Consider the following 13572-nt stretch of genomic DNA (forward strand, 5'->3'; position numbering starts at 1 on the left):
GGGGGACAATGCTACGGTAGCCCATGAAGGCTGGGGGAAGAATGAAATGAACAGGTGGGGTTGTTGCAGGAGCACCCCCTGTGAATAGCATACAGCTCATAATTTCTGCAGGATCTGACACAGAGCAGCTGTGCTCTCTGGTTCTCTGATACAGTGGTTCTCTAGTACACTTGCCCATATTCTAGGCAGGACTGATTCTATTTTTAGATACCAAAAAGGAGGGATTGACTCAGGGAGTCATTCCCAATTTTGGCTTTTGCGCCCCTGGCTAAGAGCAGCCAGGGGCACTTATGACAGCAGCAAATGGAACAGTGCAAAAGGACTGGTAGCCATGATCATCTTATTACCAATTTATGGATTGGTAGATGGTGCAGTATGGCTGATAACCATCTCTGCTGTCATGCAAAAGCAAAAGCATGCTGCTGTGTAGCGCTGCTGAATCGCCTCTGTCAGCGGCATCTAGTACACATACGGTGACAGGCACAAAAGGCAAAACAGGCTCCATGATTGCCATGCTATGGCATCTGCCAGGGCAATCCAGGGAAAAAAGGCGCGAAATGCTTGTCTGCCGTTGCTTTCCCAGAGGAAGGAGTGACTGACGACATTTACCCAGAACCACCCGCGACAATGATTTTTGCCCCATCAGGCACTGGGATCTCAACCCGGAAATGCCAAGGGGCGGGGGAGGCTGCGGGAACTATGGGATAGCTACGGGATAGCTACCCACAGTGCAACACTCCAGAAATCGACGCTAGCCTCGGACCATGGATGCACACCACCGATTTAATGTGTTTAGTGTGGTCGCGTGCACTCGATTTTATAAAATCTGTTTTACAAAACCGGTTTATGCAAATTCGGAATAGTCCCGTAGTGTAGACGTACCCTTAGGCAGCTTTGAAAATCCCCACCTAGATCATTTTAGTAGCACACTTTTTGGCTGTGCGTACGTATGCTGTAAGTTCCCTTTTTGAGGCTCATCCTTGTGTCATCTAAACAGTGAAGAATTAAAAAGTAAGAGGATCCTTTTCTTAACCACTGGCAATATTTCTTCCTCTGCTTGGGTTTGGAAGGAAGTGTCTTTGAATCAGCTGGATTTTCAATGCTCTGACTCGCCAAAGCTGAATGCATCAGTGATCACTGACCTGGACCGGAGAGAGTGCTTGATCCTCTGGTCTCTGTTTTCAAGCATAAATTGTTAGCGTTTTTAGGCATGGTCTGTCTCGTCTCTCTGTTTCTACAATGCTTAGTACAGTGGGAATCCTAACTGGGGTCTGTGGGCACCACAACAATATCAATAAGAAATCAATTAAGATGATTGTTGTGATTGCCTTAATAAGAAGTACAACTTCCACTTGGACATTCATGTTGGCAGCTAAATACATACAACGGCATGTACTATGTGTGTACATCAGGGCTGGCTCCATGTTTTTTGCCACCCCAAGCAAAAAAAATTTCCCATGCACCCCTGGCCCCACCCCAACTCCACCCCATTCCAACCCCTTCCCCAAATCCTCGGCCTCACCTCCTCCCCCGGGCACGCCACATTTCCCCTCCTACCCCTCCCTCCCAGGCGTGCCTGGGAGGGAGGGGGGAGAAGCAGAGCGGCGGCACGCTTGGGGGAGGAGGTGGAGGTGAGCTGGGGGGAAGCAGTTCCTCTGCCCCCCCCCAGGGTTACTTCCTGCCGCCCTCCCCGCACCCCCCACCGCCGCAGCTCACCTCCACTCCGCCTGCTCCCCTGAGCGCGCCGCCACCGCTCCGGCTTCTCCCCCCTCCCTCCCAGGCTTACCGCATGAATCAGCTGATTCATGCGGCAAGCCTGGGAGGGAAGGGGGAGAAGCGGAGCGGCGGCGTGCTCAGGGGAGCAGGCGGCAGTAGAGCGGAGGTGAGCTGGGGGGATGGTTCCTCTCCCCCCGCAGAGTTACTTCCTGTGGCCCTCCCCATGCCCCCCACCGCCACAGCTCACCTCTGCCGACTCCTGGCATTTTGCACCCCAAGCCAAAAAAAAAAAAAAGAAAAAGAAAAAAGGAGCCGGAGTGCCACCCCTTGGAAAGTGCCGCCCCAAGCACATGCTTGGAGCGCTGGTGCCTAGAGCTGGCCCTGGTGTACATACATGATCTGAGCACCCAAACAGAGCGTTTGGATCTCCTGGTAAGAGGCCTAGGTTTGAAAATTCAGCCCCTACTAGCATCTAGCTGGAGAGCTTCAGCATCTGATGAATGTGGATTTTAGGTCCTAAAGCATGGAGCGCTCTCACACCAATGGCAGGGACTGACAGCTTTGGACTAGGAATGGCCGGAAAAAAATTGTACAACCAGCACCTGCAATTTTTCAGTGATGTTCCTACAGCAAACAGACAACTGACTTGCTGAGCTGCTGTCATATGACAACTGTAGAATTAGGGTGGAAGAGGGAGAATGATTCAACCATGCACGGTTTTTATCATCAGGAGAACTGGATTTGGGGAAAGGATGGGCAGGTCACTGTTCATTGAACTTAATCTGATGTGGGCTATGTGGGCTTAGTGAATGGAAGGGAGAGAATGGAAAGACCCCATTGTGTACTGTAACTGGAATATCCTTTGTGACATTCTACACCCCAGAAGAGCTCCCTGTAACCTCCATAGTCATCATTTGTATACAGTTGTGATAGATCATATAAGCAAGCCATGTGAGGTATCATGGGAAAGGCTATGATCTGCTGAAACCCACTGTTCCATCTAAATAAGTATATCATTAATGCATATGAAGTTATGAGATTGTGTTGTATGGTTGTCATTAAATATGCTGTCAGTTAGGGAATCGCCCAGATATTAGATCCCCAGAGACAAGTGTAACTCCGACAGACCCCAGTCGTTGGCAGGCGGGATCAAACCTGGGACCTCTGGAGCTAAATGCATGAGCCTCTACTGCATGAGCTAAAAGCCACATGCCTTTTAGCCAAGGCTATAGCAGACAGAGAACCACACCCAGGAGGTGTGTGGGTTACACAAAGACAAGTGACCTAACCAATGCCAGGGCAGGTGTCAAACAACAATCAAGAGCCATTGTCTAGCAAGGGAGTTACAATTCAATGACTCACTTGCACAAGGCCACACCAGGGGAATTGTTCAATCTTGCCTCGTGACTCAACAATGCCCACGAGACATGCCTGGATTTATGTTCTCCAACCACATGGATTACGGGTACAAAACAGGCCCCATGCTTGGCCTTTTCTCCTCCCCAACCTACTCTGCAAGCAACAAGGATGCTCAGAAGACTGAAGACTCCAACAGAGGAGATTGGCCCAGGTTTCAAGGGTGAAACCTGCGTATTATGAACTGCAACATCCAGTGGGCTGAGAAAACTGCTTGATCTAAATAGTGCCTAGTATCTTACAGATTTAAGATTTAGATTGTGCGCTTATTTTGTTTTCTTTGGTAACTGTCTCTGACCTTTTGCCAATCACTTAAAACTATCTTTTATAACCAATAAACTTGTTTTCACTGTTTATCTTTACCAGTGAATTTGCCTGAAGTGCTTGGTAAATCTGCTCAGGTTTACAAAGGCTGGTGTATATCCACTTTCCATTAACAAAGTGGTGAACTAATTAATAGACTTGCATTGCTGAAGAAAGGGTCTTGAGCAGTGCAAGATGATATATTCCTAGGGTACACGGTTGGGAGCTAAGGGGGATTTGGTTGGTGACTCTCTCTGTGATTCATGAGTGGCTCTGGGAGAATTCGTGCAATCCAGCTGGGTGTGGAGCTCCATGTGCAGTTGTACAGAGTGGTAACAGCACCTGGAGGCATGTGCTGCTTGCCACCGGTAAGACATTGTGAGAGACAACCCAGAATAGTGAGTAAAGGGGGCACAGCAGTCCCACAGTCCCAGGTTGCACCCCGGGGATCCTGTCACACCCTCTTTGTTCTATAATGAGGCTGAAGAGTGCCTTAGACTAGGCATGATTCATGTTTACAGTGTTAGACAACTGGGAGGTTTCATGATAGAATTATTTGCATTTTTTACTGTAAATCTTATGCCGAGTTGTTGTTTTTTATTTCTCATTAGCACATGAGCTGGGCAAATCCACCCTGACAGCCCTCTGAAAAACAGCGTTCTTGATTTCCTCCTCCCTAAAATGAAACAAACTAACTAAATACCAAATCCCTCAAAGTTTTGCATTGCCCCTCACCCAAGGTCCACTTTCTCCTATAATCATCTCCCTGGTAGTGCCCCAACCGATGAATATTATCACCCTGACTACTTAAATGTTTCTAAGCACTCAAACTTGTGCCACAGCATTAAATTTAAAAAAGCCAAACCAACAAGCAAGGAAACTACAGGCGGTCTTTGTTCTATCACTGCATCATGGCATCAGTCCAGAGTCAATTATGTAAAACAACAGCACCTCAACACCATTACCAACAGTCTCATCAAGGGAAGAGTTGCACCTAGTCAGAGCTGGAAACATCTTGAAGAAATTTAATTATTTATTTTTTAGTTTATTGCTTTGAGCATTCTTCTTACCTTATTTCACTCTAAAGTGCCTGGGGGTATTATTCATGTAGAACATATGGAGTGCTATATAAATCCACATTGTTGCTGATTTTACTTAAAAGTCAGTTTTTATTTTCTGTTTTACTCCTGCCTGTTTACGCTTCCTTGAAACATCTTTTGCATTGCCACAGATGTCGCCTTCTCAGAGTGCTTTATCTTTTGTACACATTAATCTTGCTTCCTCAGTGTATGTGACTTTGCCTTGCATCGTGATGGAGAGAAATGCAATGCCAAAAACTAATTTTCAAAGAAAACGGCAAAATGATTTAAGTTCATTTCTTTTAATTCAGTATCAATTAAGTTTAACGGTCAAAATTCCTTCATCGATTTATGGAACTGGGCAGATCATGATTTTTAAAGGAAGGAGTAACTCCAGGACAGCTCTTTTTAACTGAGAAAAGATTTTTTTTAAACAGCCTAATGTCTTAACTTTACTATACTAGGGAGATAATTTGTAGCCTTTTGCACTTGTGTGGGGTTTTCAGTGATCCTGGTCCAGGATTCCAAGTAGACACCAGGTTTCTGCAGGTTCCTATAGCAGCTGTAGACAAAGTATTTTCCCTGTACAGCAGTTGGTTATAAGAGAGACCAGTTTGAGAAAGGTTTACTCTCAGACCCTCCAGTGATGGACACTGTAGAATATCTGAAGGTCGCTAAGTCATTTGCTTTATGTCCTGGGGGCATAGCAAGTCACCAAACAATGACCAAAGCTGTAGCGCTCTTCTGTAGTGAGACTACAGTGGTTCCTGATTTCTTACCTGGCACCCATACAGCAGGAATATCTTGCAGATTGTGGCCATCTCTGGAAGGAGGTCCTGTGATCACCTCTTGGTGGGGTCTTTCTGGGGTCTCAGCTTCTCCTGATTGCAAACAAATGGAGGAGGGCCAGTTAGATCAGATCATGGCTCCTCACTTTAAATTGAGTCTGTCAGCCCTTCAGTTGTAGGGCTTGCAATCCCCTTCTGTCTCTTGGTTGCTTTCTCAGATGCAGCCTAGTATGGGGCTGTAGCCCCTTTACTATCTCTGGCCTTTCTATCTCCCTCTCCCCCTCTCTTCTCTCCCCTCTACAGGGGCTCTTGTTTTCTCTGTTGGTCACAGTGTGGGCAGCTGTATCCATGGGCACACCTACATGGGAATAAACAGGGTCAGCAGGTTTATGTAATTTGTGGTGGTGCCCAGAATGGGTCCAAGTCCCGCCCCTGTCCTCCACACCTGCCTAAGGCTCTGGGATGGAGTTTCGGTGCTGGGTGCGGGCTCTGGGCTGGGACAGGGGGTTGGGATGCAGGGGGAGTGCAGGAGGGGTTTGGGTACTGGGTGTGGGCTCTGGGAGGGGACAGAGGGTTGGAGTGTGGGAGGGGGGTTGAGGTGCTGCTGGGTGGGGGCTCTGGGCTGGGACAGAGGGGTGGGGTGTGGGTGGGTTTGGGTGCTGGCTCTGGGCTGGGACAGGGGGTTGGGGTGCAGGGGGAGTGCAGGAGGGGTTTGGGTACTGGGTGTGGGCTCTGGGAGGGGACAGAGGGTTGGAGTGTGGGAGGGGGGTTGAGGTGCTGGGTGGGGGCTCTGGGCTGGGACAGAGGGGTGGGGTGTGGGTGGGGGTTTGAGGTGCTGGGTGGCGGGGTGGGTACAGGCTCTGGGAGGGGGTTTGGGTGCGGGCTCTGGGCTGGGACAGGGGGTTGGGGTGCAGGGGGGAGTGTGGGAGGGGTTTGGGTGCTAGGTGCGGGCTCTGGGCTGGGACAGGGGTTGGGGTGCAGGGGGAGTGGGGGAGGGGGTTTGGGGAGCTGGGTGCAGGAGAGGGTTTGGGTTCTGGGTGTGGGCTCTGGGAGGGGACAGAGGGTTGGGGTGTGGGAGTGGGGGTGAGGTGCTGGGTTGGGGGCTTGGGGGCTTGGGTGCGGGCTCTGGGCTGGGACAGAGGGGTGGAGTGGGGGGGATGCAGGGTGTGGGGCAGGGCCAGGGATGAGGCATTTGAGGTACAGCAGGCAGGCTGCCTCAGGGCTGGGGAAGGGCCCAGAGAAGAGAACTTCCCCAAGCCCTCTCCCCACTGGCAGCAGCGAGCTCCAGGGCAGGAGGCCTCCCTGGCCCGACACTCACCCAAGTCCCCCCAGGCTGCTGCTCAGGAGGTCCAGCCAGGATAAACCCCCCACCCTTGGAGTCGACTCAAAGTCACCTGCCGGGCAGGGGTGGGGGCTGCCATGCTTCTCCTCCCCTCCGCCATCCTCAGGCACAGCGGCTGCCTCAGCCTGCCCCTGGCGCCACTCCCTTGTAGGAGGCATGCGGGGGCAGCAGGCAGGGCCTGGGGATGTTCTGGGAGAGGCATGCAGGGTGGCAGGTGGGGCCGGGAGAGAGACCCAGCCCCAAACATTGGTGGAGCTGGGCCCTGAATTTGCTGGAGCCTGGGCACCACGGGCCCATACAACTCACCGCGCTGGGAATAAAACCTGGAAGCTGGCCTGGGTGAGCTGGCTGGGGCTGAAAAGTTGCTGTGTAGACACTCGAGCTCCAGCCTGAACCCAAACACCTACATAACAATGTTTAACCCCACAAGCCCCTTGCAGCCGACCCAGGCCAGCTGTGGCCATGCTGCAGGCTTTTATCTCCATGTAGACACACCCCCATGATTGGCAGTTCTAGCAGCTGTGTGGGGGTGCGATCAAGCAGTTTGCCTTTAAGCAAGAGTGGCTTTCCTCTCCCTTCTGCCTGTGCTCAGTAAGAGGTTTGTAAGCCCCATTTCAAGGCCCTTTTTGTGGAAATAGTCTTGACTGACAGAGGGTCATCTCTGTTTATCAGCAGGAAAGAGTCCTGTGGCCCCTTATAGACTAACAGACGTACTGGAGTATGAGCTTTCATGGGTGAATACCCACTTCGTCGGATGTTTATCACTGCATAATAGTTCACTGCCCAAAAAAAAGCAACATGATGCTTTGTGTAACTATTAGTGTTGCATTTTTGATGAATATGTGGCTTGCTTATACTTCCTAAATAAACAGTTCTGAAAAAGGAAAGGGACGGATAATTGTATCACCATTGTAAAAGGGTAATACAGTGTTAAGGGTCTTCACAGCCCACGGTTCATGGTATGAAATGACTACATGCCAGGGGGAGGGGAAATATTTTTCCTTCATGTACAGCACTAAACAACTGGCTAAGTTGATGCGCAACCAGCCTCTTCTCCACCTGGTTCTCAATTGTCTTGGGTATTGGGCATTCCTGGAAGCAGGATACCAAGCTGTTTGGTGTTGATCCAACATGCAAATCTTATTACTTTAGCTTTTTAAGACAGTGGCTACAGGTCATCTGATTCCAGCTAACATTAGTTTATGCACAGCCCTCCTCTGATATAAACTAGTATCCTGGATCCTGAGAATAAAAGCCCTCATTTGAATATATTCTGGATATGCTTAGTTACTCATGTGACCATATAGCTATAAAACCTGTGTCATTTCAAATGTCCATGGCCTGCATAGGGGAAACTAGATTGCATGCCCAGGGAACCTGAAAGCAGAGGTAGTACATACACGCAATTAATATACAGTAACAGCCAGCGTGTCTCTTAGTATTGTAGAAGAGGAAGAAGTATAGAAATATGAAAAATTGGAAGGAGGAAATATGGATTCCATTATTAGATAAACACATTTCTGGTAACGTTATCAAACTTTTTTAGGGGGGGTAAATGGGTGGTGTCTTATATGGCAGACTTTCATCTTGGTCCTCATTGGAAGACTCCACCCTCAGCCAGCCATGGTGGCCCTGCACCTCTGAAACCTTCCTCGGTCATTAAAGGCCTTCTTCTGCTTCCACTTAAGTCAATGGGAACGTTGACTTAATTTCTTACACAATCAGGCCATAGAAAGCCTATTTGCACTGGGCCGGATCCTCAACTGGCCTCAGTCCGCACAGACATCAATAGAGCCCTGCTGATTCATACCAACTGAGGATGAGGCCCATGGGTCTGTAGGTCAGGCACAGGGGTTGCTGCAAGGGATTTCTAGCCCTTGGTAGCCTGGGGAACAAGCGATTGGGCCTGGGAACTGACGGGTTTCTCACCCAGCAGCACTACGTTAACAATACCACCACAGACTTTTGCTATTTCACTTTCGGTAACGAAGAAGTGCGCTGTGACTCTGGCAGAAACCACTGCAGGCTTTCCCACCACATTATTAAATCCAGTGTTCCTAGGTACTGCAGCTGATAGATTGTTCCCTCCCCATCCCCGCTTCGAGATCTACTGTTCACATTGTTATAAGGGCGCCCCTGAGAGCTCCATCAAAGGAAGGAGTTGTTTAACTGCTCGGTGACTGGGTTTCCTGAAGCCAGTGAATTGCACTAACAGGCATTAAGAAAGCTGTGCTGGTTCTGCACAACTGCAGAAGCATTTCACTGGGATCACTGGAGTTCGGCAAATACAAACTGGAGATTACCGACGGATTTGCTTTTCAAACAGCTAGGGGAGGCATTGCTTTCACTAAAGTAAACACATAGCAGCCTGCTTCCAGTAGTAACCGTTTGTTGGACACCCTAAGTCAGATTGTGCCACTGACTGAACTACTGCCTGCATTTGCGGCAGTTCAGAGCAGCACCACCCAAGGGGGAAATGCGGGAGGCACAATGTCTCCAGGTGATCCCCTGCGTGCAGCATGCTCTCCACTGACAATCTGGCCTGCGCGCACAGCATCTCCTCCCCACACTCATTTGGGTGTTGTTTGCACCACTGGGGATGCTAGCAGAGAGTAGTGCCTGCTCGTAGGAGAATGAAGGGACTGCACAAAGGGAGAGGGAAGCGCACAGGAAGGGAAAGTTTCTTGTACTCTCCCTCCAACGCCATCTTGAACACATACCCCCAGCGGGGTCAGGCGCCGTCTGACTACATGTGGGTAAGCTATAGTGATGTTACTCTCCTGTTTTTCCGCTGACAAATCCAAGATGTTCTGTCTGATGTTTAAAATGGTCTGAATTTAGATGCCTCGTTCCAAACTACTAATGCACTCGGTACCAGGACTCCTGAATACAGGGATTATAATCCTCTGCACTAACAGAAATCCAGAAGGCATTCCAGCAATAGAACCCAATCCAGCTCCATCTAACATCAGTGGAACGATTCCCACTGACTTAATCTGGGGGGAAATCCTGGCCCCATTGAAGTCCATGGGGAAACTCTCATTGATTTCAATGGGGCCAGGATTTCATCCTTGATCCAGCTCTTTGGGCTCGTATTCTGGTAAAAGTCCATTGGGCACTACAGAGCTAGAGCCTGCAGTTTGCATAATCTAGAGCTTTCATTTAAAAAGAAAAAAGTGTCTAACATCTGAAAGCGAAGCCAGCATTGGAAACCCAAAGCACCGCATGCCTCTCTTGCTAAGTCTCCAGCCAGGCAAGACTGAAGCAACAGCGTCGAGAATATGATAAACTTCCCCGTTCACTTTAAAGCAGTGGTGGGCAACCTGTGGCCCATCAGGATAATCCTCTTGCGGGCGGCGAGACAGTTTGTTTACATTGACCGTTCACAGGCACTGGGAGCTGCGGGCAGCCGTGCCTGCGGACGGTCAATGTAAACAAACTGTCTCACGGCCCACCAGAGCATTACCCTGACGGGCTGTGTGCAGCCCGTGGGCCACAGGCTGCCCACCACTGCTTTAAAGGAACGTGCAGTATAGCGTGCTGTGATGCACCACGGCGATAAGTGGGGTGCAAAACCCATCCAGACCTCAATGAGTCTTGCGCAATTTGCATAAAGTCAAGCACATGCTTAAGCACTTTGCTTAATCACGGCATAAGTGACTTGCCCACCTTCACATAAGTCTGTAGCAGTCAGGAATTGACTACAGCTCTCATGGCCCTGTCCGGTCCATTAACCACAAAACCTACATTTTGTCCTCAACGGCAACAGTCTAATGTAGCCGTCGTGAGAGAAGCCTGCAGAAAAGGAAGGGAACTGGACAGTGTCAAGCAAGAGCCATTGTCTACTGTTAAATTAACCAACCCGCCCCCCCAATCTTTTATTAAAAGATAACATATAATAGAACTTACCTAACAATAACTTAGAAAATCTGATTTCCCATCCTTTCCACTAGCAAGAGCCATTTCCTTTGTCTCAATCTACTTCTCAGCAGGAGAGCCATGCTGATGAAGTATCATCAAATTGTCAGCTCCCACTGAGACAGACCCAAGCACTGCTCACTGATTGGAGAGATGGAAGCACTGACAGGTGTTGCTAAAAACTGTTGGGTTTTAAAATTAAAACACAACTTTTTTTCCTCTCTCAAAGGATATTTCAGAAATAGAAAAGATCCCCCAGAAGGGCAAAGAAAATGATACCAGAAGAGATTAAAGCAAAAATAGGACTATTTAGCAAAGCAAGGAGCTGAATTACAAGGGACACGATAGAAGTATATGGGAATAATAATTGCTATAGAGAAAGTCCATCAGGTGCTGCTAGTCATTATGCTACTGATAATGCTGGAACGAGAGGGTCACACAATAAAATTTAGAGGTTTCAGATTTAAAGGCATAGGATAATGCAGCCCACGACTGACTGAATACTCCATATGTTCCTAGTGTAAAAACACAAGGCATTATTAACTGGTGGAATTCACTGTCACAAGGTACTGTTGAGTCAATTAAGTTAGTGAGATTTTAAGACGAGTTAGACATGAATAACATAGGTGTCTATATTTTTGAGCATTATGACATGAAAGCATATTATCGGAGGGACTGGTAACACAACCTATCATTAAGGTCACCTGACGCTTCTCATTAGAAGACCCTGTTTTCAGTTGCTTATTACTTTGCCAGACGTTAACTATTTGGGCTGAAATTTTTCATGCTAGGTGTTTGCCTCAGGCTGATTGTTGTTATTTTTATTTCAGCCAACATGGTTCAGCTGTTTCCAAGAACAAGGCTAGAGAAAAATATGTTGTATTGTTTGAGTTACAACAATATGTTGACCTTTGCTTTGAACTGCCCTAGTGTTCCCATGCTTTGGAGCAGGGACTTGAAATTTGGCGGGAAAGTGGTCTCTGTATGAGGGATGTGCCTTTTTCTGTCCCTGTGAAAATCTGCCATGTCATGTTTTGCCATAGTATAAGCCTCTGAAAAATTGCAGTTTGCACATGCTCAGTAGAGACTCGCTTGAACACAGCATAGTTAACCAAAGATTCCAGCAACAGTGAGCATGCTCCAGCCCAGGGGCTGAGCAGGACTTCCCCGCAATTGCAGGCCATGCAAGTCCAGGCCCTGGTACTGAAAGCATGGAGGGTCTCTTCTGTGCTCTTAATTTCCCATCCCCTGGCTTGATCCAGGCAATGGGGGAGGGAGGTTGCAACCTTTCTGACTCTAGAAACAGAGTCAGTGAAGTTTGGGAAGATATAAGCAGAGGCAAAGGGCTATTTTTGTCATCCATCACTGGATGGATACAAGGGGGCAGAGCTCTTGTATTCAAAGAAAGTTGGATCCCTCAACAAAGGGGGTTGAAGTCTCTGGGAATTGACTGTAGGTGAGAAACCTGCTTAGACAAAGATTGTAACTTGCTGAGGTTACGTTTTAGTCATTAGAAAGTGTGTTTTGTTTTACATGTAACCATAACTGTGTCTTCTGTTCTTATTTATCACTTCAGTGTCTGATCTTTGTTAATAAACTTATTCTTGTTTGATTACAAAACCATCTCAGTGCTACGTGTTAGACAGGACGGTAAAATTTTCAGCCAAACTAACAAACTGGTGTGTGTTCTCTCTCTCTCTCTCTGGGGGGGCAGCAAACCTGATAACTTCTGTGAGGGTCTGGTGAGAAAAAGTGGATGCTGCAGTGGCGATGGTTTGGTGGAGACTCAGAGCTGTTGGCATCACTCTGCAAGGAGTAACCAAGCTAGTGGAATCCAGGGTCAGGCCATTGTGCTGTGAGCAGGCTGTTGGTGGCAGGGGTCTGAGCCAAAGCTGCCCATCACAGAAGCACTCAGGGTTACAGTGCAGGTGGTGACACAACCCCTTACTGGTCTGGGTCACAAGGCATCACAGAGCCTTGGCAGGAAGACGAGGAGTGGAGGCTGGGGGGTGGGATCAGATGAGGAGCCAGGACTGGGGGACTGGGACTGGCTGGGCAAGGAGTAGAACTGAGATGGGAAACTGGAAGAGTGAACACAGGCACTGGCTAGGTAAGAATGAGAGTGAGATGAAGAGATGGGTGGCAGAGACAGCACTGGGACAGGGACAGAATGGAGGGGATGGGGCAGAAAGGGTCACGCCTGGGGGACAATAGGCAGAAGAGCCTGTGTCCACTACAGCGTACTCCTCTCCAGACCCGGGATGGAACCTAAGATTCCTCAGTCTCACCAAGCCAAGGTATCAGTAAATATCTGTGAAACCTTCTGGCAAAGTGTCCAGTCCCCCTGTGGGGCTGGTCCACACAGGCTTACAACCTGCCCCTGCTGTCATCTACTCTGTTAAGTGACAGAGGTCTGTGTGGTGAAGCTAAAGATTCCAACCCTGCAGATGAGCCATGTGGGTGCCAATATGATGCCACCTCTTGGGATTTTTGGTCATTTTTTCATTTTACTTTTTTAAAAGTTAGGAAATTACACAAAAACCTACATTACGTTACATTATGCATATGCGTTATGCTACAGGCTTTAATTTTTTGATGGCATATTTCTTTGGGACAACCCAGGAATGTGCAGTGAAGGAGGTTGGGGTCTGTAGGACCCCTTCCTTCATTTGTTGCAAAAGTTGGAAGGTGGGGAGTGAACGAGGCTGGAGATTGCAGGAAGGGAAAGGATGGTCTCCTGGTTCAGGAGGCTGAATGCTGCCCTGGAGAACTGGATTCCATCCCTGCCTCTGCCACACCATTTCTGTGGCAAATCATTTACACCAAACTTTCCAGAGGTGGCCACTGACTGTGTGTTCCTCATTTTCTGGGTGCCTGACTTGAGACTCTGGGATCAGATCTGCAGAAACACCGAGTACTCCCAGCTGTAGCTGAAGTCAGTGGAGCTGTGCTTTGATCATATTAGGTGCTATACAATGCTACACATTCTGAAAAGTCAGGTCCTAGATGT

At 48.6% G+C, this 13572-nt stretch overlaps 1 long non-coding RNA gene across 3 annotated transcripts in view; it reads right to left on the bottom strand.

Moving 5' to 3' along the window:
* Positions 1 to 5007: 5007 nt before the first annotated feature.
* LOC123378204 overlaps positions 5008 to 13572 on the bottom strand; it is an 83237-nt gene continuing 74672 nt past the window's right edge. Inside the window, exons 4-5 of one of the 3 annotated variants that reach the window (XR_006582504.1) lie at positions 5294 to 5395; positions 5008 to 5076 (exon numbers count right to left, since the gene is read on the bottom strand). This is a non-coding gene — a long non-coding RNA (uncharacterized LOC123378204). Of the gene's footprint in view, positions 5396 to 5509; positions 5661 to 13572 lie in introns of those variants that run through there. The other 2 variants (XR_006582503.1, XR_006582505.1) reach the window with 2 other exon arrangements.

This window comes from Mauremys mutica, chromosome 10 (assembly GCF_020497125.1).
Source record: "Mauremys mutica isolate MM-2020 ecotype Southern chromosome 10, ASM2049712v1, whole genome shotgun sequence".
NCBI lineage: Eukaryota > Metazoa > Chordata > Testudines > Geoemydidae > Mauremys > Mauremys mutica.